Source organism: Erpetoichthys calabaricus, chromosome 4 (genome assembly GCF_900747795.2).
Source record: "Erpetoichthys calabaricus chromosome 4, fErpCal1.3, whole genome shotgun sequence".
Lineage (NCBI taxonomy): Eukaryota > Metazoa > Chordata > Cladistia > Polypteriformes > Polypteridae > Erpetoichthys > Erpetoichthys calabaricus.
This window is the reverse complement of record NC_041397.2, coordinates 47,475,243-47,499,578: the sequence shown is the minus strand read 5'-3', so window position 1 is coordinate 47,499,578 and position 24,336 is coordinate 47,475,243.

Genomic DNA, 24,336 nt, shown 5'->3' with positions numbered 1-24,336 from the left:
GGGCATCTGTCCATCATAGGGTGAACACACACAAACTCATACACACACAACAGGGCAAACATTTAGCATCTAATTAAGTCCATACAAATCTAAATGTATAAACTATTACTGAAATAAAATGGACATTTCTTAGTAATAAGTAAACATATAATTGGGAATATTACTAACTGGATGTTTTATTTTAGAGTAATTTTTGTTTTATGTACATTAGTAACCATGATATTCTGTAATAGTTTAGGCTGTAAAGAATCATTAAAATTCTTTTCTTGCATCCATTTTCCGTCAAATTCACATTGTTAGTGCCATGGAGGAAGGACATGCATGCTGGCCAGGACAGAAGAATAATAGATGGACTGAGCTAACATGGATGCTGGCAGCAGTTCATTCCCCACAGCAGGTGGCAGTGTGCCTCTGGGCTGAAGCCAGTTAAGACACCCGTAGGGTGGCATGGACATCTGAGAGCAGAAATGCAGCCCTGTCAGGGTCCTTGGGTGCCACCAGAGGGCACTCCCAGGGGAGGACTGCCCAGGTTTCCACCCAAGTGCTTTGGATGACCTATCTCATGACACCGGAGGCACTCCCGGGTCCAGTTTAAAAGTGAGGCAACACCAACTTGGAGGAAGGAAGGAGAGAAAAACTGATTAATTGACATATTCTTGTGTTGATTGTGGCTGGTGCCTGGTTGGAAGGGCGTCAGTAACAAATGAAAATCCTTTATTTTGACCCAGACTTGTGTAACATTGTATCTGTGGTTTGGGGCTCAGTTCTGGCTTTGTATCAACTGAAACAGACATACATTTAAACAACTTTACTATGCAGTAGCTCTTCAATTTTAAAATGTCTTTGGATGGTATTTAATGTAGAAAATACGCTGTATTAAGAAAGGTGGTTTGCTTGTTTGATAAAATAAACAGACAGATCTTTGAAAGTGAGAACATAATCCAAATACTAGCCATTAAATTGTCATGTTTGAGAAGCAAATGGAGGTAGGATCATAGATCTTGGCAGTCAGCAGTCACAAATGTTTTCTGTCAAGGACTTTATTAGAACGTGAATGTTTAAAATATAAAGAATTCTCAGAATGTATAGATTTGCCAGTACCATTTCATTTTCTTGTGATCATTAAGAATGGAATTCCATTAAAAGAGGAGTCATTGGTTTGCTTTCCATATGTTGTAGGTTATAATCATTAAATCAAAAACTGCAACCAACAAATAAGCAAACAGTTAGGGAATCACAAAAAATGATAGAACAATCATGGTTGAGGGAACAATATTTGGAAACCTTAAATTCTTAACAGTTACTTTCAGTTCTTTGCATTTTATTTTTATTTAATGTTCAGATGAGAGACCCACCTAAATCAGAGCTTTAAATAGGATGGTGTCAATTATGTAATCATTAGACGCATGCCCAGAATTCAATAGGCAATCTTAATCACAACCAGCACGCCAACACAAAAGAGACAAAAAAAATCATTTAACAGAAAATGGGCAAAAATAGAAACAAATAGTAAAGTAAAATTCATTTTTAACCTCAGATTGAACCCAACACTTTTAAAATCCACATTAGATCCACTAAGGTTTTGAATCTCCTGTTTAATAAGAGAATGCACTGACATCTCTCTTTGCAACAATTATTTTAAATTGAAACCTAATCTATGAGCACAGACCATTCAATGTCCAAATCAAAGGTCTTTGTCTAAAACCCACCACTTCCTGCAGGATTTTTGTCCTGTTAGCCACAGGATTTGAAGCCTGTAACGTCTTGCTGTAGATTCAATGAGAGTGTCTGATGCAGGATTTGCTTCTAGAAGGTTTCTGTCAATAAGGTAAATGGCTCCCTGCTGTCTGTAAGTGTTTAGACCACTTCATGTAGCTGGGCCCACCCAATCAATGTGTGCTCTACTAACCTCTTGGCCACCCCCTATTGCCCAAACCTAATGTGAGGAAAAGGCAAAAGAAGAGAAGATAAAAATGTATTCCTAAAATAAAAGGGGGGATTAGGATGAAAACTGAAGTCACTCCAACAAGGGGCAGCAATGTGTAAGAAATTTAGTGATTTATGAGCAGGGACTGCAACAAGGTCAGAGTTTATGAGTGGTCAGCTCAGCAGCCTGTTTACTATGACCACTTAAGAATGGAACACAAGCCAAGATAGCTCACCAGAATGCTCAAATTATTAGATGTTATTAACAAACGTTTAGAATTCATTTAATATTGAATTACATGTTTTTTCTCTATTACAGTTAGGGCAGATTTGGAAATCATAGGATATGAACGTATTACTATTTGGAATATTTATTTGCTCTGGAGGTGGTTAAGGTTATTTTGTGTGATTACCACTTTCTCTTTTTGTTTGCATCGCCATTTCATGACTTGGTTGCCATGATAAAATGCTCAGTTGTTGCGGGCACAGATGTCGCACTAAGTGACACCATAAACACTACGCTTTATAATCCAGTGCCATGTATTAATTGGCATCCAGTATTGTGGATATTTTCTGAAATCATTTTTGCAAATGCTTTTCTCATGTAGTATTATGCTCAATAAATCTTTTGCCTCTAAAATTTTGACTTTGACTTTGTTCAGTGGTTTGCTTTTGATGCACTTTTTTCCGTTCTCCCAGTTTTTAGCCCCTGTCGCCTGCCAGATCTCCCACTTCTTTGGCAGAACAATTGAAACTTTAAATAACGTATTGAGCAGTGGTGAATAGTAAGCTGACATTTAGGAGCTTAGTGTTCTTAATGCTTTACTTTGTAGGAATGCAAATGTGAAGTGGCTTAAACATGAGCTAACAAGCAGTGTGTAGACTACTGGTGGCACATGAAAAAAATTTGGACAGGGGATCAGTTTTTGGGGGGACAAACTGAAGCAGAACTTATCTATTATATGGTGCCTTTCACATCTATTTAGTATGCAGTGCCTTTCACATCTATCTTGTAAAATATATTATATGCTTTGCACCATGCTGCCCAATCTGATGCCAGCTTTCCCATTTCTATCGTGCTCCATAATTTCAGTCTGTGACATCCACAGTCGTTTTATTCTTCCCATAACTTGCCCTCTGGGTGTGGAAAGGAACAGGTGGACCAGCCACCCAAATTTTACACCACATCTGTCTCTAAATTGCCCAATCCTCTGCCAACTTGCCCATTTCCCCATTCTGCCAAAACCCACACAATAATGTCAGCACCCCCACCTCTGTAATCTTCCAATAATGTGCACTTCCGTCTGTCCTATAACACATCCATAGCATAAGTCCAATTCAAAAAACGCATTCTGCCTCTGCTAACAGAGTGCCCAGTCCTTAGCCATTTCCACTTTATTCCATAAATTCACATCATACAGTCACTAATCTTCTGATTTTTCTCAAGCCTTGCATCCCATTTTATCATTTACCACATCCACAGAGTCATTCCCACCCTAATTTTATTCTGCTCTTGCTGCCAGTCTGCCCAGTCGTATGTAAGATTGCCAGGCTTACCTAACTTCAAATTACCAATTTCACATTCTAAGATCCACAGACCCCCAAAACATAACTTGCCCCCCAACCTGTCTTATACTATACCCACAGGACAAGTCCAGCCTAAATCTTTTTCTGCCTTTACGGTCAGGATACCTAGATTTCCTTAAACATAAATTTTGTCCTCCTTTCTTCAGGCCTGAAAATTTCTAATTACTTTCTGCCTAAATTGAATCATTTCACTAAGCCTGCCAAAAAAAAGTTGCGCAGTATTGTCTAGATCAGTGTTTCCCAACCTTTTGTTCTGTAGTGGCACACTTTTTGTAACCAAAATCATCCCAAGGCACACCACTATCTTACCAACCACAAACACATTATATCTCATACGTGTGCTCGACTGTCCGAAGGGGTGACACTACTGAAAAGGAAAGAAAAAAAGGAGATCAGAGTTCATAGACACGGCACATAGTGAGCACTTTGGTGGCACCTCCAAGCTCCTTCACCCCTTTGCCTGCCCCTCTCTGCCTTAGAGGAAACTCGTATGCCCACTGTCCACCAGCACTGTGAGGCTTGCTGCCAACCACACATCCAGGGCAGAAGGACTCTAGCAGCCTGGAGATGAATCTGGAGTGCTCTAAGTTCTGTGACTGCAACTTAGCAAGCATGGAGCTGCTTTTATGCCAGTTTCTTCAGGTAGAGCTGTCCTCCTCAGACAGGTCTCGACCACTCGAGGGGGGTTGTCCCTCTCAAGTACAGACCAAGATGTTCTACACTATTATTTGCACAACACACCTGGGTAGCTCTCATGGCGCACCACTACACCATGGCACACTGGTTGAAAAACAGTGCTCTAGCTGACTGCGGCTACTTTCAGAAAGATGTTTTAGATCTTGTACTCCCATCATTGTCCACAATGCTTTTGTAGAGACGCTTTGAAACAGCAGACAGGGAAAGGCATTACTTACACCACATCCAGTTAGCCAACTCGGTTTGTCATAACAAGAGCAAAAAAAAGTCTGTGTGGTAAGCTTATCACTAGCCTGCTGCTGAATTCTGAAGTGAGGTTGGTCCGGTCCAAGCTACTTTATCTTGTTTTGTTCTTTAAGTGAACGATTTATGAAGGAGTGTTTCATTAATGAAATAACCAGATTTTCTTTGAGTTCCACTTGAGGTTGCCATCTCCCTAAAGTCTTGCTTGGTCATCTGTAGTTACATTAATGGCAGGTATAAACTGTGAACCATTGATGTGAACTTGAAATAGTGCGTTGATGATTGTCTAATCACATTAGATTAAAAATGCCTAAAACAATACTAATTCACTCTCAATAAATGTGGGAGTGTCCGTGGCACAGAGGGCTGCGTCCCCAGAAAAATCTGAAAGCAACCAATTAAATATACTGGACTTCCACCACACCTGGTTGTGATTCTAGGTAACACTCATGAGACACCTGGAACACTCCCAGGAGCGGAATAAAAGGAGCCGCCTCACTCCACTCAAGGAGCCAGAGTTGAGAGGAAGAGGGTCGAAGCTTGCCAGGAGAGGAGAGGAGAGGAGGCAGAACGAGGAAGATAGAAGGAAGAAAGGAAAGAAAAGGTGCTTTATTGTATTGTCCTTGGGAACTATGATACTGTGGGGAATGAGACAAAAGCGTTCCTCACGGGAATAAATGTGTCTTGTGTGCTGAACTTGGTTTCTGTGTCTGTGTATGGGGTTTGGGGAGCTGTACTCCCCCTGGTGTCACCTTGTACCAAAAAACGTTTATGTTTGAGAAAGGGAATGAGTTTAAAAGACCATCTTCTACATATAGAGAAGACATCAGAAATAAAAGTGGTGATTACTGATGAGCAAACTCCACAATGTTTGCTTCGCCTCGAGTTCAGAGAAATCACGGAAGTGTTTGTGAATATTGTGGAACTCGGCAAAATGCTTTGAAGTCAATGGGAAAGGACTAACTGAACTGGATTTGACTGGATTATAATGGTGCAATCATCTTCAAAGTGACCCTGAGGGCAAGGGAAATGTCTGCCAAATGTATAGACCAATTATTGTGGTCAAAAATGTGTCTTGAGCTATGCAGCAGGAGTGCCAACCACTACATCACCGTGCCTCTGTGATATCAAAGAAAGCATACATTTCATCAAAACAAAGTGAATGCCGAAATCGTAGTCAAAAGTCCAAAAATATTCAGGTCTTTTAAAGGCAGAAAATTCAAATTGTCGTGTCATGATTGAAGCCACTGGCTCATTCTATTTTTTGAAATCGCTGATGTTATTTTACATCTGTTTGGATGGTTTTCATTTTTTCTTCTCTAAAAAAGATAGAAGTGCCTTAAAATAGTAATAAACTTTTCATTATTATTATTATTATTATTTTATAGAGTCTCCTGTGTTAGGGGGATGTGTGTCAGGCTCCTTCAAGGTTTGTTTTCACTCTCCACGTGGCTAATTATGCATGCATAGGGCAAGTCTCTCCTTCTCTTATACTGACGTGGAACTCGAAGATCGACCAGCACATTTGGCAACAAGCAGAGATAACTCATTATTTATGCTGTATGTTTCATAAAAATAATATTTTGAGAATCCGCATTATTTACTTATCTGTTCTACCACTAACTAAGTCCAACGGAGTCTGTAATGCAAGGGATCAGCATTGTATACATTGGGGGGTGGTTACAGCTCCGGGGAATATCGCACTGGCATTACGAGGCACTGGGGAAAAAAGTTCTCCTAAACAATCTGAATTATCAGTAAACAATTCAACAAACAAGGGCAAATGTGAACGCAGCAAATTCTCTGCAAATAACGCTTTGGCGAAATTCACTGATCAGCACTAGTGGTGATGCATTTTGGTTTATTCAGTACTTCAGTGGTTGTCCAGGCTTTTGTTAACAGTGTCTTATGAAGCCCCGAATTTGGGCAATATTTGAACAATCTGCAGTATGACTAAGAAGTCTGAGGTGCTGGTAAGATAAAAACCTACATCCATAGCAGGATCACAGAATGTGGAAATTTTGCTTATTAAATGAACTTCTTTTTGTGGTTTCCTTAAAAAAAGGTTTCTAACATGAGAGATGGGCCAACACCTGTCAAACTAAAACTGATCCAGAGCTTAATGGGGACAACACACACTTCTGTAAGCATGAAAAGGTCGATTTTAAAACAACTTGTATTTTCAATGGAACAGTTTAAAATGGACAAAATCATTATTTACAGGCATTTTAAGAAATTGTAAATGAATAGGCATATAATTCAAGATGGCTGGGTTCATAAAATCACCTCACGTTTTACAACTTAGAGATCCATTTAAAAGTTAAATATCTCATCCTACTGATACAAATATGCATATTTTCACATGATAGATTGATATACAGTATATATTTTTTAGGTATTGATGGAAGGTAAAAACATAACATTATATACCATGAAGCAGAACTTCTCCAGGGACAGATCAAATTTTCCTGAGCTCTGTAGAGTTTGTGCCTGTAGAGCGTTCTTTTCACGTCGTGCAGGGGAACACATGAATACAGGGGTTTGTTTCTTTGCTAATAAACTGCGCTCGGTAGGGAAGATATCAATATGACCTCTTCTCTGAAAGTATCAGTGTCTATAAACAATAAAGGCTTCACATTTTTTACAAATGGCAAATCTCACCAGGGGGGAACATTTAAGTGTCATGGACTACAACTTTAAGTTCACTGTTTTTTTTTTCCCTAAAACTGGCACATCGCAGTAGGAAAATAAATATCTGAACATCCTATATGGGACTTACACCACTTTTATCAGTGTGTGTCTCATTCTCACAGAGAAACATTCCAGAATGACAAATGAGACATTTCGACAGAGATGCAGGCGGTCAATGGCAAACAGTTTAACAGTAAATGAGACACATATTATTGGGCAGAAGAACATTCCCCCATGGGCTTTAAATTATGCGTAGAATTGCAAAATTGCATAAAAATGCAGGGAATATTTATTTTCATTAGGATGGTTTTGTATACTTTACTATGTTTTCATGTATCTGGTCATCTATCTGGTCAAAAGGAAATCATCTGCTTTTTAAAATGAAGATTTAAGATCCCCAGGCGTCACTACTTTTCATATAGCACCTTTAATGGAGTTTATCTTTATTGTCCACAAATGGAAATTGGCTTTGATCCAGTCAGCAACACACACGAGTGCATTCCTACATACAAGACATGCAATAAAATACAAATTAGTGACATATTTAGCAAGTACAAAGAAGTCCTGTCACATTGATATGTTCTTATAACTGATTTATACAGGCAGTGAAGTAAATGAGTAGGGTGGGCTTTTCTTCCCAATCATGAGTTCATAATAAAGAGGCTATAAGACCATTTTTAATTTTATTTAATGTATAATCCTCAAATATTGGGAGCATATTTACAGCTGAGTGTCTGGCTGACTTAAGACCAATAATTGTAAATTTGACAGGTATTTATTTATTTAAATAAAGAATATTTTATAAATACTAAAAACTGAATCCACTTAGGTCTTGCTACCATCATGTGACAAAAGGAAGTACTGCAAGTTGAAAATTAACTTTGAAATTAAAGCCAGTGAGACATGTTGACTTCCAGCAAACCTCCGTTGGAATGGCTGCTACCTGCATAGCTTTTGGATGATTGGGTGGTACAAATTAAATGTTCAAAAATAAATATCCACCTATGTAATATTTGTATTTATGTCATGCTGCGTGGGTGAGTATTCATTTTTGTTTTGGTAATATCAAGATAAAATTTGCTGATAAACCACTGCTATGACCTCTAGCACATCGACTTAATTTCCTTCTTTAACTAAATAAAAGTGAATCGGTTTAAGTTGTTTCATAAAATCCTTTACCATAGCAATATATAAACCAACCAGTGTAGGCTTTTGCATTGACGGCCATAAAAGTAGTTAATTTGGACTTCTGTCTATCAATGTTCAGGATCTCTTTTCCTTAATATTTGAAAAACTAGAATTGGAATGCCTTCAGTTAGCCTTAATTTGAAAATTAAAACAGAGAAAGAGGAGAGCAGATACAATAATCCATCTCCTCAGCCTTGCAGATTTCTTATTCACATTTTCAAGCTTTTCACCATGGTGGTACGACTATGAAGCTAATAGTTGTGGTAACTTGCAATTTCTTTAAAAATTGTGCCACAAATGGCTTGCCTGAAAGAAATTAATTTTCATCACTTTTTTAACATGTTTTAATTTCCTTTTCTGTGTTTATCGATTTTGTTAGGACGTACAGAATTATTCTGTACTTGCTGTGTAAGCCTGTGCTGTAAAAAGCCTGGGGTCCTAGAAACTATTGAAATCATCAGACAAAAAACTGAAATGTAGAGATGTCAGGTAATTGAAAGGAACTACTCTGGGCATCTCTCTCCTAGGAGGTTTCATTTTGCCAACGCGCTTGCCTCGCTTGTGTATTAGCGGCAGGAGGAAAAGTCAAAGGGATACCACTTTGCTGATGTGCTCATCTCGCTTGTGTATTAGCGGCTAAGTGAGTGTTTCTTTCTTTGGAGGTTTAATTTTGCCGATGTGCTCATCTCGCTTCTGTATTAGCAGCTAAGCGAGTTTCTGTTTCTTCGGAGGTGGAGCCCACCACTCACTTCTGAGCCAGACAGACACACACACACACACACTTCCACGTGTAGACGTTTATATATAAGATAATAAACCTTCTTAGTCCAATTTTTGTGACATGGTTAGTTGGCAACACTGGGCTCATGGCTTATGCCAGCCGTGAAAGGAGAGCTCCTTTATTCCAAGGCTATCTGGGCCCTTTCAAAGTCAACAAGTCACCATAACCTGCATGTCTTTTGCATGTGGAAGAGAAATGGAGTGGCCACAGAAAAATCCACACAGGATTGTGAAATGCTGATCACTGCACCACTGTAACACTACACACACAAAACTATATAAAAATGCAGGCAACACTCATTTTAGAAGCATGGTTTTCAATAGTTTACCATGTTCACTGGTAAAAAGGAAATAATCAGCTTTTTAAAATGAATATTTAAGATTTCCAGGAGTCACTACTTTTTATATAATAATAATAATAATAATAATTCATTACATTTATATAGCGCTTTTCTCAGGGCAGTCTGAGTGATTTTCTCAGGAGGAAAACTTGTGAAACGTTAATCGTTGATTCACTATACCACCACACACACAAGCATATAGACTCACGTCAAGTCACTTTATTGTCACATTGCTTAACACAAATGTACAGGTGGGTGAAACACTTGTGTGCAAGTGAAGATTTACAAAATAAACATAATAAATATATTTAAATATCACTTCATCAGCCACATATTGCACAAAATAAACTCATTACTTAAGTAAACTATTAGGCATAGCAATAATTCGTACACCACACAGTGCACACTAATAACACAAAATAGTTGTGGTGCAATTGAATGTAGAGATGAAGGAACAACAGCATGACTATGGGGCAGGGGTGAGGTGCTGCTTAGCACCCGTCATTGTGTAGAGTTCAGCATCTTTACAGCTTGTCTTGCTGGTTCAGGACCTGATGCTACAGCATCTTCTACCTGAAGGTATAATGTGAACAGTTCATGACTCCAATGACTGGGCTCACTGATCATTTTTCTGGGTTTCCTTAGACATTGTCTAATGCAGTGTTTCCCAGCCTCGGTCCTGGGGGCCCACTGTGGCTGCAGGTTTTTGTTCCAACCAGATTCCTAATCAGTGACAACACCTGACAGCACTGATTTCATTTAATTAGCTGGTGTTTTTTTTCTTTTATTCGACATTCAGAAAAGCACAGCAGCATGATGTTTACATTTATAAGACATTTAGAAATATTTCTGCTTTTGCTATAGATTTAAATGCTTAACTCTCTTTTGTTAATTTCATCATATTTTGCCCTTTCTCTGTGCAGTTTTTCCCCTTTGTTGTATCTTATTAGATAGATAGATCGATAGATAGATAGATAGATAGATAGATAGATAGATAGATAGATAGATAGATAGATAGATAGATAGATAGATAGATAGATACTTTATTAATCCCAATGGGAAATTAATGACAACAAATTAAAAATGAGCAGAGCAGACACCCTGGCAAACAACACTGAATAAGCAAAGGCTGCAACTACTTTACCATCAGAACCACTAATTAGTAAATAATGGATTAATTAAACAATTAGAACATCTAGAAAAGTAGAATAAAAATCAAGATGAAAATATTGTTAAAAAGAAAAAAATACATTATTCCCATATAACTGCTTGGTACATTTTAATATATATATATATATATATATATATATATATATATATATATATATATATATATATATATTTTACCAAACTTAGTTTTCTAATTTCTATATTGTTCCCAAAACACAGAACTTGGGAAATATCACATCACTTAATTAGCCCAGGAGTCCAATTAAAAACAGAAACTGGTTGGAACAAAAATCTGCAGCCACAGTGGGTCCCCAGGACCGAGGTTGGGAAACACTGGTCTAATGCAGGGGTGTCGAACTCCAGGCCTGGAGGGCCACAGTGGATGCAGGTTTTCATTCTAACCATTTTCTTAATCAGTGAACAGTTTTCACTACTAATTAACTTCTTTTCCCTTCATTTTAATAGCCCTGTTTAAGGATTCAGCCCTCTGAACTAATTCCTTTCTTCAATAAATGACAGCCAAACAGAAACGAGACGACAAATTACCAGCTAAATTGGGGATTCAAATTTCAACCAATTTCACTCCAACCAGTTTCTTAATGAGAAGACAATTATTCTTGCTGTTAATTAAACTTGTTATTTAATTCCATGGCTCATCGCTGCTCTCATTCTGCCACAGCAGACATTTCCAAAACTGTTGATTTTCTGTTTTTTTCTAAGAACACCATCAAAATGTTTTGGTGACCTGAGAGATCAGCCTTACTGAGACCTTCACCTTTCTTTATTTTCAGATATTGTGTGATGAGCACCGGTGAGCTGGTCATGTGGCACCTTGTTTTGTGTCTCCTTATTGTTTGGCTGCTAATTAAGAAAAAAACAACAACTAAGGCGGCTGAGTCAAGTTAATTAAACCTAAGGAAAAAGAAGTTAATTAGCAGCAAGGGCTGGTCACTAATTAAGAAGATGGTTAGAATGAAAAACTGCAGCCACTGTGGCCCTCCAGGACCAGATTTTAACACCCGTGGTCTAATGTATATATCTTGTAGGTTAGAAACGGTACCCCCAATGATTTGTTGGGCAGAACTCACAACCATCAGCAAGGCTTTGCAACTGAAGGCACTGTTGTTCCCATAACAGGCAGTTGCACATCTGGTTAGGATGCTTCAATGGTGCAAGTGTAAAATGATCTGAGGGTGCATGGGCTAATGTTAAGACCTCTTCAGCCACCTGAGATAAAAAAAGGTGCTGTTATGCCTTCTTCACCGCTTTTCCATTGTGAACAGTTCATGTGAGGTCTTTGGTGATCTGCACACTGACAAACATAAAATAATTCTCCACAGTAGTCCCATTGATGATGATACAAGAGTTCACGCCTCCCTGTACTTTGACTTCGGCCACATTGAAGGAGAGACAGTTTTCCTGGCAACAGTGTGTCAGGGCTCTGATTTCCATGCTGCATTTAGTCTCCTCACTGTTGGAAATACAGACTCACCACTGTTGTCTCATCAGCAAATTTCAAAATGAAGTTAGACCTGTTCCTAGCCATACAGTCACGGGTGTAGAGGAAATATAGGAGAGGACTTAGTACTCATCCCTGGAGGGCTCCTATGTTGAGAGTGAGTATAGAAGAAGTAATGCCACCCAGTCTAACCTCCTGATGCCCATCCAACAGGAAGGTCAGTATCCAGCAGCACACAAAGTCATTCAGATTCACAGTTCTGAGCTTGCTGTCGAAGTATAGGGAATTATAGTATTACATACAGATATTGTTGGGTTTGTCTTGTGCAGGTCCCAGTTCAAATAAGTCTAAAAAGACCAATAAAAAGATGACTTATCAAAAGTGATAAATTTAAGGGAGACATTTAACATGTTTACATGCCCTTCAAACAATTATTCATTATTATAAAATGGCATGTAAATCCTTGTTTCGGTTAGAGAAACTGGGTTATAGGCCTTTGAGAATCCTGATTAAAAGACGTAGATTTCACTGTGAATAATTTGGTTATTTGGCCATGTAAACCCATAACTGTTTTCCTGTTAAAGATTTTGCAGTCTGCGTATAATATATAAATGATATATATAATAAAGTATCTAACTATCTATCTATCTATGATGCCTGTTGCACTCTGTCAGCCTGAGTTTGTATTTGCTTAGCACACACTTTCAGCAGCCATGGGTAGAGGTGTCAAAAAAATACATCTCCAGAGGCAAATGTTCAGGCAATTACGCTATTCTCCATCCTGGCTGAAATAATCTGTCTTAATCTTTCATAAATCGCTACAGTTGTGTTGATGAGCTGAACATACTATGCTAATCTCAGCAACACAATCTTGAGAGCTGTATGGTGACTCATTAAACGGAACGTGCGATTACTTTTTAAAGTAACAAGTAACATAACGCAATACTTATCTTACCAAAGTAAAAATGCCTGCATTATTTTTATTATTCCAGTAGCACTGGGTGTAAGGTAAGTAGTACATGTACCGAATCATTTGCAGGGCTAAAGAGTTTGAAGCATGTAATCTGATAGCAGAAACCTATAAATAGAGCGGCAATTTGACTAAATATATTAATTAAATACAAGAGAATTATCACATACATCACAATGATGGACAATGATGAAGTTTCACTTTTTTTTTTTATGTAAATTAACGATGTTGAAGTGTTATGTCAAAAGAAAACTCCAGAGGACTACTTGCGCATGTAAATGTTGATTATTAAGAAACCAAGTTTCTTCCTTAATTAGGTTATTCATCTTAATCAGGCAATGCATGTAAACACCCCGATTGTTACAGGTATATTAAAGAAAAAAATGAACAAGAAAACAATACACTTACAGGCAGGCCTTAAAACTGGGGGTTAAAACCCAAGAACGTGTTTGTGAGGGGCTGCCACGTGATCACGTAGTAAAGTTAGCCAAGTCCATCCAAGCATGAATTCTGTGCTGACTGATATATTGTACCTCCCCAACTTTTAGGGTTAATACGGTAGTTTGTGGAGTAACACTGCTGATGTATAGACAACCTTCATTTCTGTGGCTCGAAATATAAAAATATTTCCCATGCCATGACTTCCCCCTTAAAAACCTGTAAAACAATCAAGTGAGATGACTGAAAATCAAAGAGACAAATAAAAAAAGAGAGCGAGAAGTAGGAATGACATCCAAGCCAGTGAGGCGAACGGGACACAGATCTTGAAATGTCAAAATGAAAAAAACGGATGTGGCAAAGGTATGTAATGATTTTTGGATTATTATGAAGAGCGAATTAATAGAACACTGGGATATACGGTATAGTGCCATGGCAGTGTTTTATACTGAAAGGCTCTTTCCGTGGCCATGGACAACAGCTCGGTGCTTCATCGAATGTTCGCTGTTATGGCATGCATTGAATCTAATTCTCTAACAGAGGGCTCAAGAAGATTTCAGAAAAGTTCAATGTGGATTTCTCATGATTTTCATTTCATCCATCCATCCCTCCATTATCCAGACCCGTTATATCCTAACACAAGGTCACGGGGGTCTGCTGGAGCCTATTCCAGCCAACACAGGGTGCAAGGCAGTAAACAAACCCCAGGCAGGTCGCCAGCCCATCGCAGTGATAAATTTCAGTCTAGTGGAAATATGAAGGACATTTTTGGATCACTGAGAACTGTAAGAACATCAGAAAGTATCAAAAGGTTGGGACAAGATGTGGACATTCAGCATGATGCCAGTCAGTGCATTTACACTGGCAGTGGATTACATGTATCTCAGAAATCTGTTCCTTGTTTTGAATCATTATTCTTTTATTAACAATAAGTTTTCTTTCCTTTTTCTTTCCTTTTAGTAGTATTCATGCGAGAGTACGGAGCCCTGTAGGTGTCAGCCAAAGAAACATAAATCTGTTTGAACAAATTAGTAACTTCTTCAAACAAATTACATAACTCATTTGAACGGATTATTTTTATTTTTTTCCGCTGACACTTATTTCAGCAGCTATTTAGTTTTCTTGGTATGTAATTTAGTGAACCGGAACCAGAAGAGTATTCCCAGCCTGTAGTTTCAGTCTGTTCTACACTGTCCAGTCCCATTATCGACTATAGATATTAATCTTACCTTTAATTCTATTAAAATTTCCACCACTGACTCCAGAATATCAAGTTCTTGCAAAAGATTCCATAAATCCAGTCTTCTAACTTCTGCATTTGAAACTCGTTTCAGGAATCCTCAAAAGAACCGTTTCAACCAGGGTGGTCTTCCAACTAGTTTCTCTTCCAGTTCACTGATTTTAACACACACCTTACAATTCACTTACGGTTCATTGACCTGTATGCCAGGAAAGGCGTATGGGACTCTGTAATAAGTACTGGACTGCAAGGGGAAAAATAATAATAACCTGTTTGAATGAATTAATATGGAATGGGGCTCTGTAATACTAAAATAAGAGTCATGGAAAATAATAAAAATAATCTGTTTGAACGAGTTACATAATTTGTTCAATAAGTTACCTAATCCGTTCAAAAGAGTTAAGAATTTGTGAGGGAAAAAAAAAAGTTTACTTTTTCTTATATTATTATACTAGCTGTGCTACCAAGGGCTAAAATATAACTAATTAATGTAGACCTCATTGTTAACATTTGCAGTGTACCATCTAATGGAATGTATTTTGCAATCCATGCAGTAATAAAATGCATTGTACTTGTCATTCCAACAGATGGTGCATCACAAACATTTGTAGCAATAAAATGCATATGTATGTTATATGCGAGTGGCACGGTGGCACAGTGGGTAGCGCTGCTGCCTCGCAGCACCTGGGTTCGCTTCCCGGGTCCTCCCTGCGTGGAGTTTGCATGTTCTCCCCGTGTCTGCGTGGGTTTCCTCCGGGCGCTCCGGTTTCCTCCCACAGTCCAAAGACATCCTTAGGTGGATTGGCGATTCTAAATTGGCCCTAGTGTGTGCTTGGTGTGTGGGTGTGTTTGTGTGTGTCCTGCGGTGGGTTGGCACCCTGCCCGGGATTGGTTTCTGCCTTGTGCCCCGTGTTGGCTGGGATTGGCTCCAGCAGACCCCCGTGACCCTGTGTTCGGATTCAGCGGGTTGGAAAATGGATGGATGGATGTTATATGCTATTTGGTATGATATTCATAAAAGCAGTGTTAATGTCTGTGATGTGCCATCTCTGGATTGACAGAGACATAGCAATTGGACAGACACATAGACACTTTTATTAAAGTGGATGACCGTTGTTATCTGCTTCTTGAGTCCCAGTATCGTATTGATGTTTTTGCTTGGGTAAGTTTAGGAATCCTTGCTTTAAGCCCTTGCTGACTGGTATTGCCCCTGCCCTACATGATAGGGTGCCTAAACTGCGTTCACTGCTGAATACACCCCAAACACTCCATTTCACTACTGTGTCTTACTTCTTTTTCACCCATCAGATGACCCCTCGTCCAGTTCCTCAGGTTTAACTACTAGAAGGTGGTTGAAAACTTGGCATGTCTCAGATCCTGTTCTGGTTTCTCATTCTTTTTCTCTGAATGCTACCTAACCCAAAATGAAAGGATCCATGTTACTTCCCTTGGGGCTGTAAAAGAAAATGAATAGAGGATAAGGCTATAATTATTCTCAAATGTACTTAAGCAGATTCAGGGTTGCTCAGGGCTGGTGCATGTCCTGCTGTATTGGGTGCAAGGCAACAATCAGTCATAAATTGGCAGGCCCCACTTGTGCATACATCCACACTCACACCGTGGGCAGCTTAGAACTGAGAATGAACTTTCCTCCCTCTATATCTCTCTTATATAGTGATGATAAAGGAAAACCAGAGTACACAAAGAGAAGACCCGTAAAGCAGTCTAACCCCCTGGATTCTTGAGTTGTAAGCCTGAAGCTTTGTCAGATCAAATTGTCAAAGAACCTTCTGAGACTAAGCTGACTGTTACATGTTCTACAGAGAAGGGAAGTGACTTCATTCTTGTCTTTGGTCTGAAATGTCAGGTTTTTGTTCCATGGTAACTGGCACTCCATGCGAGGTTGATGTTTGCCTTGCCTTATGCTGCTATGATAACCTCTGGCTCCCCAGCAACTTGAAACGGGTAAAGCGGCTAGAGAATACAGTAGATGGATGGATGAATGAATGAGTGTACATTAATAATGCACCAGATAAGCTTTCCCCATAACTGAAACATGTGCAATACTACACTAGTACAGTAAATGAACATTGGGTGTAAGCCTGGGAACCTGATGACCTGCTGAATTAAAAACATATGGCACTGTAGATACTGAGAATGACCAGAATGTAGTCCATGAATATTTCTAAGATGTAAATGTTTCATCTGTCCATTAAATATAAGAAAAGTAGAGCCTAGTGTGTTGTAAAATCTCCTACTGTAGCTGAGAGTGTGCTTTTGGATCAGTCTCCTAATAAATATGGCTGGGTTAAACAACACATCTTCTTCATTTCCTCATTTACACAGGATTTACATTTCAGGGTCTATGACATTAAGAAGAAACAAACAAATGACCTTGACTGCCATACTGCCCAGTCGGTTTGCCAAGATGCTGAATGGTAGGCATTGTCACAACGGAGTTTGTATCACTGTAGGAATGAACACAAAGGAGAGCATAGAAAGGAGCTTCGAGTCATTGGGAAGTTATGCTTTTCTCGTGCGCTTCAGTTAAAATCATTTTCAAGTTACAGGAGAGCTGGCTGCTCGGGGGAAGTTAACTACCAGCTGTGAGGTGGCAGACAAGCGTGTGATGTGAAGGAGAAGACAGGTTTTAAATTGGCACACTCTAAATCTCTGATTGCAAACTATCTGAAGCTGCCCATGCTAATTTGTTGATTTTATCTGAAGCAGATGTTGTTAGCTCTCCCCACTAATGATCTGCAGAGAAGTTCTTTCTTGAAAGCAATGCCATGCTATGTTCGCCGTAGTATAATAAGCTAATTACAACTTTAAATACTCGCAGTAATTAGCACAGTATGGGCAAAGGGTTTCTGATCTCTTCACCCCGTTATACTATTGTTAGTAATAAAGCAACTATGAAGGAACTTAGAAAAAAATAACTTCGCTGGTGTCATTTTAATTTTTGGAGACAAGAGTTAGATGTCCCTACGAAGTGCATTAAACCTGTTGAATTCACAGGTCAAAGTTTTTCCTTTTTTCCGTCAACTACTTTCATTTGGCAGTCAAAGAAATTAATTTGCTGGCCTTCTAGCTGTGCTTCCTTTGCATGATGTATAATGACAAAAGCCTAATTAAATCTAAGCCGCACGTTAGCAATGCGAGAGAAACAGAAAGTAAACAGAGTTAAACAAAGGATCGGGAGCACCGTGGACCTAATGGCTGGATCCTTTGTGAGGTCTGACTCATTTTTGTTTAATCTGAAGCATTCTGTCAAGCGTAGTTACTGCATTTCCTATGCCATTATATATCCCTGTGCACTATGTTGTGAGTTGGAATGATGGTTAATGCTGTGGCTTCATGGCCATTTTAGACTGGGTTTGAACCCTGATCTGATTATTATCGGTTTGAAGTCACCAGCTCTCCTCCTGCATGCCAAATATGTTTATGTTAGGAGACTCTAAACTTGCTTGACGCAGGTTCCTGTGATGAATCTGACCGTATCGTCTACTAGAGGTAAGGCTGCCAGGAGAAGCTGCACCATCTACCACTTTAAAATTAGACTAACCTGGTTCAGAAAATGGATGGATAGAGAGAATACCTTGTGATCATTAATGAGTTCCCATCCATTTTCTTATCCTGCTTATCCAGGGGTGGGTCACAGGGCAGCTGGAGCTCATCCCAGCAATCATCAGGTGCAAGGCAGAAACGACAGCTGGACAGGGTGCCAGCCTATCGCAGGGTGAACATGCACACACCTCTCCTGAATAACCTTTTAATGCTTGTGTTAATAGAATAAGCTGGTGTGAAATGAATTTTACAAAATCTGCTTAATCAAAGCAGAAAATGTATTTAAATGATATTTGATTGCAGGTTGCATAATGTTGCAGTGGTTAGTGGTCCCTTTCCAGGGTTCATTTCTCGCTCAGCATGCTACCTGTGCAGAGCTGATGTTCACTTGGGGATTTCCACATTGTGTTTTCTCTGAGTGCTCTGGTATCCTCCTAAATCCCAAAGACATGTGTGCTGCTTTCTTTGATAGGTCCACATTATCAAAGTGTTAAGTGTGTCCTACATTTAATTGGTGTCCCACTTCTACTCTTGTAATGGACTAAGCACGTTAAGAGACTGGATGGATGGATGGATGGATGGATGGATGGATGGATGGATGGATGGATGGATGGATGGATGGATGGATGGATGGAAGGAAACTGACTTTATTCATGTTTGGTATGTTTCCTTTTAAGCAGGCTCAAACCACTTTACAAATTTATAGATATAACTTGGTGTCTGGTGTCTGCAGACTATCACAAAGGGTGGACAGCACTTACCTGCAGGCACTTCAGAGGCTCTTTTCTGCTGCTAAAATGCATTAGCCAGGGTGTGTGGTCACCGACGAGTCTCAGGAAGGAGACAACTCATGAGGTTGGTGAAAGCGGAGCAGATGGTACTCCCCCTAATCACAAGTGAGTGGTGGAAGGTAGAGTCGGCGGTGAGATTGTGTAGTGGATGCGCTAGATAAGAAGAGTGGTGGATTCATTCTTAGTGGAAAGATCAAGTCAGCTGTAATGGCAGTGGAGGACATCTGAGGAACAAGATGGCAGTTTTGTCCATGGAAGTTTCTTTTACCTTTTCACCTTCTGCCAACATTGCCTGGCTGCTGAATCAATTCATTAGTCTCTGAGCCCCTAGTCCCATCAAAGGTCGATACAATATATTTAATAATATGAAGTACAGTGGAGCCTTGTCTTACATGAAAGCACCAGAGGTGGAAAATCACGTATATTGAATCATTCCTAGATTACTCCTTACTTTACCCCTAAAGTACAGTAAACTGAGTTTGGCCTAAACACGTTAATAAACCGTGTGATGCATGTTTATTCATCAGTTATTTCAAATACCAAACAAAACAAATAGCTATAAACATAATGTACTCATGTACTTCAGTTCTTTTACAGAATTTCAGTGTGTTAGGCTTCGGGTTGGTTGTTGATTTGGACTTATCTTTTGAGTTTCTTAAACTGATATGCTATCCTTTAATAAATTTTGAGTTGTGTGATTGTGTTTATGTTAGAGAGGTGAGGATAAATTTCAAGTCAGCCGGAAATAAATAAGCAAACAAGAAAACTGTTCTAGTTATATGATTCTGGACTCGTTGTAACCCTGGCTTATACTGCATATGATCTCAATGCCTGGGGGAGACATTTCAGGGTAATAAGTGGAATAGCCAATCCTAATTTGTAAAGGTGGGCTTTTTTATTTCTGTCACTTCTAACCTTCATGTTGCAGCTCTGTTTGCCTTTTCTTACACAGTGAGCAACAAACTATAACGCAAACTATAAATACAGTAACTTCTATGATTACTGGATTATTTTATAATTATACGGTACAACAAGGCACCATATTCTCTTCTCCACATTTCACGCCTATTAGTTTAATAATCATATCTAGTAATGGGGGTAAAGTGAGAGTCCACCTATCAGAGAGTAAAGTTTTTTTCCCCACATTCTAAACATGCTGAACTTTAATTGACTGGTAACTCTAAACTGACACTGTGTCACTGTGAGAGTGAGTGCGTGAGCCCCCCGGTGGACTGAGTCTTACCTTTTGCCCGGTGCTATAAGGATTGACTTCAGGACCTATCAGAAGGTGTGGAGCCATTAGATTTAGTAGGTTTGATTATAATATAATATAATATAATATAATATAATATAATATAATATAATATAATATATACAAGTGGTCAGAAGTTTTAAAACACTTCAGTTTTCTAGATGTTCTTCAAATTTAATCAGTTGAAATGCACTGAATGACCTAAAATGGTGAAAAGGTAAGCAGTAAACTGCCAGAGGTTTACATTTAAAGTCGAGGTTAGCGAAAACTAGAAAAAAAGGAAATATCAGAATAATAAAAATGGGCCTTCTTCAGGGAACAACTATTAGGTTACAAGCTACAACTGTTCTGCAGCAATTAAAGTAAATTAAACCTTGCAAATTAAGACAAATAATTTGCACAGGTTTCCCAGCTTCTGTTGCGTACTGAAAAACCCTCTGTCTGTCTTAAAGCAGACTTGGAATAGACTGTGTTACCACACCCTCTGAAGTACTTCTTGGACAATATGTATGCTGTCAAGTATTAGGTCGTTCATTGCATTTCAACTGATTGAATTTGAATAAAAACTGGAAAAACTGAAGTATCCTAAAACTTTTGACCAGTAATATATAATATAATATAATATAATATAATATAATATAATATAATATAATATAATATAATATAATATAATATATCCATCCATCCATCCATTTTCCAACCCGCTGAATCCGAACACAGGGTCACGGGGGTCTGCTGGAGCCAATCCCAGCCAACACAGGGCACAAGGCAGGAACCAATCCTGGGCATGGTGCCAACCCACCGCAGTAATATAATATAATATAATATAATATAATATAATATAATATAATATAATATAATATAATATACAGTAATGCTACTGTGTGTGTGTGTGTGTGTGTGGTCCCTCTGAGCAATCAGTTTATCTTTGGTTGCTCAGTCAAAGGCGATCAAGACAGGAAACATTAGGTAACAGAGGTTGACACACAAGATACTATTATAGAAAGGTGTAGGACGAATGTTTAGAGTTGCCTTCAAAAATAGGAAATACTCCCAAGAATGTGAATGATGTTTTCATAGCGTGTAATGCAGGCATATCTACCATTGAAGGTAGTCAAAAAGTGAACAGGAGTTGAGCATGGCACCTTGAAATAACAGTCTGAGAAGCAGGTTTTACGTGAAATGAACACAAATGAGATAGGCAGTGCTAGTCAAGAGAAGTTGGGACACACAAAGATTCTGTGTAAGAGGAACGCTGATGGTACACATAAGGCAAGAGATATCATATAGTCAATATTTTTTCATTTATTCTATTATCTGTCTTCAACAGGTTTTGTAGCTAGTAATATAATATAAAATTACAACAGTACTATTTTTGTAAAGATGTTTAAACTATTGGGGGTTCCATAGTGTTGAGAAACTATTGGTATTATAGAACTAACAGGAAGAAGATTTTAATATATATGTGTGTTGAACACGTTCTTTTTGCATTGACCACAGGAAACTAACTTTGAAGTTTATTACTTTCAATCTGCCTCTGTCTCTTTCCTTTGTGTTAGTTTAATATTATCTGCCTTCATGTACAGGGTGAGCCAAAAAGAAATACCACATTTAAATTGTTTATTCTACAAAAACGCTACAAGATAAAATAAATTTCATTACAACATAAGAAAGGGTATACAAAATAGATTTTTTTCACTGTGTTTTAGAAGTTATGTCTTCAAGGTGGTGGCTATCATTAGCGATAACACTGTTTGAGACGATTCCTGAACGCTCACATGACTCATTTGGCCATTTCAAGGGGAATAACGGTTATTTCCTGCCGAATTGCATCCTTGAGGGCTTCAAGGGTTTGAGGTCGGTGTATGTATACCTTCTACTTGAGATAGCTCCACAAGAAAAAATCTCACAGAGCAAGATCAAGTGAACATGAAGGCCACCCGAAATTGTCATGCAGGGAGATCAGCTTCCCCGAAAACAGCTCCCGCAAAACTTGCATGGATCTCCACGCCATATGAGCTGTTGCTCCATCTTGTTGAAACTAGGCATCCACCACATCCATTTTTTCCAGTTGGGGCTGCAAAAAGTTCTCTAGCATTTCAATGTAAAGTTCTGAAAATGTCATAAAAGTAAGGACCTGCAACAGCAAATTCTGAAACGGTGCACCAAACTTTAACACGCTCACTCTGCAGGGGTCTCTGATGAAGTTCACAAGGGATTGTTTAATCCCAATAGTGAAAGTTTTGCTTATGTAAGCCACCATTCAAATGGAAATGTGCCTCATCGCTGCACATGACGATTGCATCTCGAACGACGATTTGCAGAATGTTCACACACAACTCTCTACGGCTCTCCCAGTATCTCTCAGTGAGTTCCTGCACTAACATCATTTTGTATCCTCCTCAAAAACGTCTTGGAAATGCCTAAGGCAGAAGCATGTTTGCATGCTGAATGTCTAGGAGACTGCAAAATTGATGCCCTTATAGCTTGGATGTTTTCAGGCATTCGTACAGTACGAGGACGGCCTGGAGATCTTCTATTGAATGTTGTACCCATCTGACTAAATTCAGCCACCTACTGAAGAATTGTTTTCCAATTTGGGACATCATCGTTTAGGAGGAATGCTGAAGTGTGTGCGGAAGGCACGTTGCGTAGTGATGATGGATTTATTGATTTTGAAGAACGCTTCAAAAAGTGAAAGCACATTGCACACCAGACCAAGACATGTTGGCGACTGAAAACTACAAGGGATCACCTATCAAAGGACCCCCCCACCCCAACCCACTTGGCTCCCTCTACCTCTCGCAATGACCTTGAGAAATGTGGTACTTCATTTTGGATCACCCTGTATACGTACTAATTCACTGTTTCTGACCATTCAAAGGCTGTATTTTTTGTTGTTACTTGTTCTGTTAAGCACAGAATAAGGTTTATGCCTTACATTTATATATTTTTAATTTTACAATAGGGGTATAGAGTCCTTGTCAAAGAGTACAGAGATATTCTTACTTGCATGTGCTAATCAACATGCAATACATCACCACTGTCTGGCGGCATCATTAATGAGTATGACAACATAATCTTGAATCTATTGTCTTCCTTACCTGCAAAATCTCAGAAATAAATTTTATATACATGTAATCATTTTTCAACATGTTTTCTTTCATTTTTAAAATATATTAATGCAAATAATGCATACCACCCTAACATTATGCATCTGCATTTTGACAGGCCCCAAGCAGGAGTAGCAAGACATTTTCTAGGATGTTACCTGTGGTTTGCTGTGTTCCATATTTATCTTGTGTAACATTTACAGAAAGGTTACCTGATTTAGATGGATCCAACACAGTCTTGCTTACCTCTGATATTATTTCATGTTACTTGTTGCTCAATGTCTTTGTACCGTGTACTGCAATGTTACTTGCTATTTGATGTTTCTGCAGCAGAGACTTTATCAACAAGTGCTTTTCATTGTATTATAAAGAATATTGACAATGAAACTGAGCTGAATCAATATCCATAAATACATTTCTAACCTGCATTTTGAAGGTCAGCATGGGTGTGCAGTAGATAGATAGCATTACTGGCTCACAGCTCATGAGTTAACAGCCTTTCACTCTCTATTTGGGATTTGCTTGTTCTTTCTATACCTGCAGGGCTTTTCTTGAAGATTCCTGTTTATTTCCACACCCCAGCAGACAGCAGATTGGGTTGGTTGGATGAATCGATTGACAGATGACCCATATTATGAAATACAGAGCGGCGACATAAGAAATGTTACTGCTGCCTCCTGGAATTTCACATCCTGGTTTGATTCCTGTCTAGGTTGTCTTCATTTTGTCCTGTTTTGACCGACAAGCCTTATTAACAGTTGTTACAAATAGTGGCATCCATCTCTAGATTGGCCTGGCGCAATAGCGAGTAACTACATCTGTGAGCAACTTGCTGTACACTGGCATTTCACCCCAGACTGGTTCTTTCTTTGTGCTTCATGGTG